The 4,420-nt window shown below is 49.4% G+C and overlaps 1 protein-coding gene across 1 annotated transcript in view; it reads right to left on the reverse strand.

Annotated features, from left to right (window-relative positions):
- Positions 1–3,844, reverse strand: part of jcada (junctional cadherin 5 associated a) — a 31,233-nt gene extending 27,389 nt beyond the window's left edge. The window contains exon 1 of the mRNA XM_060045854.1: positions 3,698–3,844. The gene's annotated coding sequence lies outside the window, so the exon portion shown is untranslated. The remainder of the gene's footprint in view (positions 1–3,697) is intronic.
- Positions 3,845–4,420: the final 576 nt, after the last annotated feature.

Genomic DNA, 4,420 nt, shown 5'->3' on the forward strand with positions numbered 1-4,420 from the left:
GTGTGCATGTGTGTTTTTTTTCTGTGTGTGTGTGTGTGTGTGTGTCTGTGTGTCTGTGTGTGTGTGTTTGCAGTCCTACGTGAGTGTGTGTGTATGTGTTTCATGTGTGTTGCGTAAGTGTGTGTGTGTATGTTCGTGTGTGTGTGTGTGTGTCGGTGTCGTTGTGTGCGCACACAATGTGAAGAGGCTGAGCGGGGAAGCAGGGTCTAAATAGGGATGCCTCCATTGTTGTATCCTGCCCCGCCCAATGATGACTCCTTCCCATCTGTGCGATGACAGCCCTCATGAAACGTGCATGATGTGCACACAGGCTCGTGCACACACGCGCTCCGAGCACACTCCTCGTGTCTTCAATGGCACAAACACAAGTAGTTCACAGCAAAGCATGGTGGGACATTGCCCACTCCACCGGTAGCAGATGGGGATCTGGCTGGGGGCCATACACAGTGCAACACCGCTGATACAAAGTATATTTCGGTTTTTCTCAAGGACATTACTGTAGGTACTGTCGAAATGCAGACCTTACTGTCTTAGAAGCCCCTCTTTTAATATTACTCTTGCTGCACCACCCCTCAAGGTGAACTGCTTACTTCACTTTGGGCACAGAACTAGAGAAACTGGTTCATTCAGAGAGACACTGAATTTGTTTGAAATACGCCGATTCAGCGCGGCTTTGAAGAGGCACCGGTCGCCACGCCTGGTGCAGCTGGAGGGTCAGAGCAGAATACATGCACGGCTTCTTCAAAGACTTGCCACTGAAGGGAAGGAATCCATTAACTTCATAATAATGTTTTAACTCGGTCTCCACCCAGTGCCAACCGGGCGCTGTGTACGATGTAGTCTCCCACTAAATTGATGATGATTTGCCTATTTACGATGTCTGAACGATGTTTATTATGATTCAACAGAAAATGTAATGCCTGGATCATTCTCCCTGTTGAATTGCCCGTAATGGAAGCGAAGAGGTAACTTGAGCTAGCAGATTGTAAATGGGTTCAATATTGACTCAAGGATCGGCCTACTTGGCTCGGCTTACAGGGAAACTAAATGGATTGGTTTATTACAAGGAATTGGTGGACACTTAGGGCTGGGGGACGCCAAACCTGCAACCCTACGAATGATGCTGTAAGAGCACTCCTGATAAGATGATACGAGATGAGACGAGATGCTTCTCTGACAGCATGATAGGATGTAATGTATTCCGTATTAGTCTGGTGACGATGCATTTCTGCTGCACTAATTACTTATTCAGCGGAGCGGTTGGACGCCTTGCGCATTGACCCATGAAGAAATGAAGTCCCAAGGAGTGCTACAGTATCTCTTTTAGCTTTTAGCTGCTCCAGCATTCTCTGACCTGATTTTTTTTTATTTTGTGCTACAGACCAGCAGAGTTACTCCTCCCTCGGCCAAACAGTGGACGTTTCCTACCACAGGGTAGGGGGAGAGGTTAGGAAGGCAGCATTTACCAGGCGATTGACCAGAATCTACCCACTGCGGCTGGCTTCGCCGGGAGGGTTTGGAGACCCACGGAGCCTGTGATCAGCAGCCAGCCGACCACTGGCAGCCAAGATCCCCCCTCCTCCTCTTCTCTATCTCCATGTCCCTCCTCCTACACCTCCTCCTCCTCCTGCACCTCCTCCTCCATCTCCCACATCTCATCCTCCATCTCCTCTTCCTTCTCCTCCACCTCCTCCCCCATCTCCCACATCTCCTCCTCCACCTACTCCCCTACTCCCTACATCCCCTCCTCCAACTCCCACATCTCCTCCCCCTCCTCCTCTTCTCTATCTCCATGTCCTCCTCCTACACCTCCTCCTCCTCCTACACCTCCTCCCCATCTCCCACATCTCATCCTCCATCTCCTCCTCCTCCACTCCTCCCCCATCTCCTCGATCTCCCACGTCTCCTCCTCCATCTACTCCCCTACTCCCTACATCCCCTCCTCCAACTCCCCATCCTCCTCCTCCCCCACATCTCATCCTCCACCACCTCTCACATCGCCTCTTCCTCCCCCCTCCTCCACCTCCTCCATATCCTCCTCCTCGGCCTCCTCCTCCATCTCTTCCTCCTCCCTCCCCCTCCTCCACCTCCATCTCTTCCTCCTCCCTCCCCCTCCTCCACCTCCATCTCTTCCTCCTCCCTCCCCCTCCTCCACCTCCCTCATCTCCTCCTCCTCTCCCCCCCTTCCCCTCCTCCTCCTCCCTCCCCCTCCTCCACCCCCCACATCTCCTCCTCCTCCTCCTCCTCCCCCCTTCCCCTCCTCCTCGCCCCTTCCCTCCTCCTCCTCCTACTCCTCCTCCTCCTCCCTTCCCCTCCCCTCCCCCTCCGCCTCCCCCCTGTGTAAACACAGAGCTAATCTGCAGTCCAGCTGCAGCTCAGGGACAGGTTGGAGGAAGTCAAGGAGAGGAGGTGGCCATGAGGCGCCGCTCCGCCAGCGGTGCGGGGCGGAGAGGTGGAGGGGGTGCTTTTGACACATGATAGAGCTCGTGGCGGTCACGGCTATCTGCGTCAGCCTTATTCCTCCTCTACCGCGACTCCCCGTCTTCCATCACCACCATGAAGATGACTTGCTTTCGTCGCACTCATCGTCCTTCAACTACTGTTTGGTTTCCGCCTCCCTCTCCCTCCCACTACCATTTGCATTGACTGTTTAATGGGGGGGGCCGGGCTCGTTAGTGGTGCCTTAAGGTTGCAAATGCAGCTGCTCTTGATTTAACTAACAGTGCCATCACAAATTGCCCTAATGATGCAAGTGTGTGTTTGGTTTGCTGGGATAATGTTTTAATCCCTTGCACGCAGAAATACAGTTTGCAGATTGTTATATATACATACATAACTGCGTATCATTTACATTCATATGAGAGTTACAACAGCACAAGTCCAAATCTCTGATCCTCAGTCGTAATTCGTAGACCGCTTCCTTTCCTTAGAGGCTATTATTTTCTCCTTTTCTACCATTAAACCCACTCTCCGTTTACATCGGAATGCTTGTTTTCTATTGGACTTGTCAAGGTCAATTCCAATGGTTGTAAACAAGCAAAACCATATATCCTTCAATTTTACCACTATGGAGACTATGCAATAACAACAACAACAATCTCAAAAAAACAAAGGGACAAACAGAGCCTTCTTAACGATTCAGGGCCAAAAGAATGTACGTTGAAGAACAATAGGTTTATATATTCACAATAAACGAACAAGGCAATAAACTAAAATCGTCCACAATCAGTCCAGCCCGGCCCCTTTTTCCAATCATCAAAAAGACCTGAACGTTGTGACTAGACTGGACCATAAAGCCCAAAGTAAGGGAGACCACCAACGCAGCCGAGCCCTTTGTAGGGCCCGTTTTACTGTCCCGAACTCACCCCCTCCAAACACACACACACACACACACATGGGTATGATGAGGTTTTACTGTCTAGAGGGGCTCAAGAGCTGCTGAGGCAGGCAGAACAGAAAGCAGGTTGAAACCGACCTAGGAAAACACTGGTATGTTTGGTGCTTTGATTACAAGCTAGCCGTTGGTGCTAAAACGCTAAACGACGTGTGCTGAGAAAGAATTTGTTTTCCTGTTTTCTTTTTCCTCTAAAGTCATTAGGCTATAGCCTTACATCGCAACAGGTGCTTTAGTGGCTCATGCATTAGGCTGTTAAAAGCTTGTACAACACACATATCAAAGATAGATTTTTTTACTTACGATTATATCTCTTTTCCTTTCTCAGTTATTTGTAGACACACAACAACCTTATACTGTAAAAAAGGACATCTGTAATTTCTCATCTCAGATCTCTTTTTGTGCGCGTGTGAGTGTGTGTCTATGTTGGAGTAAGTGTGTGTGTGTGTGTGTCTCCTTGCGTCCTTACTTGTTCTGGACATCATCTCCCATGGGGGACACGCCCGTTCCTCGCTCTGTGGGAACGCTGCCAATCCACCAACACATTCCAACAGATAACGTCTGGAGAGGAGGAAGAAACACAACAACCGCAGAGAAAATGATATCAGCGTTTGGTGATTAGGATTCCATCGCAAACGTTATAACGGTGGTTTGAAAACACAGGACTTTCCCAGCAAGTTCTCCATCAACATGCACTATAAGGGAGTGAGGTCGTAGCTCCTGGAACAGCTATTTCCATTGGTGGAATGAAAAATAGCATCCATCATAATTACGGTTTCAAGCATGCATATTCGCTTGCAGTGTACAAGCCAAATGATTACAGAGTGGAGACTCGTTCATTTGTCAGGTCCATTTTGGAATAGACCACCAAGGAGGTTGCAGAGGCCTGTTGCTGTGTACTGACACGCTAATCATTAGCCTTTGCAACACAACTGTTTCTCTTTTTTTTACTCAAGAACAAAATGAGCAACATGCACAGGGGTTCATCTGAGGGCCAAGGCTGAGCATGCGATAACCGACCAATGA

Source organism: Gadus macrocephalus, chromosome 23 (genome assembly GCF_031168955.1).
Source record: "Gadus macrocephalus chromosome 23, ASM3116895v1".
Classification (NCBI taxonomy): domain Eukaryota; kingdom Metazoa; phylum Chordata; class Actinopteri; order Gadiformes; family Gadidae; genus Gadus; species Gadus macrocephalus.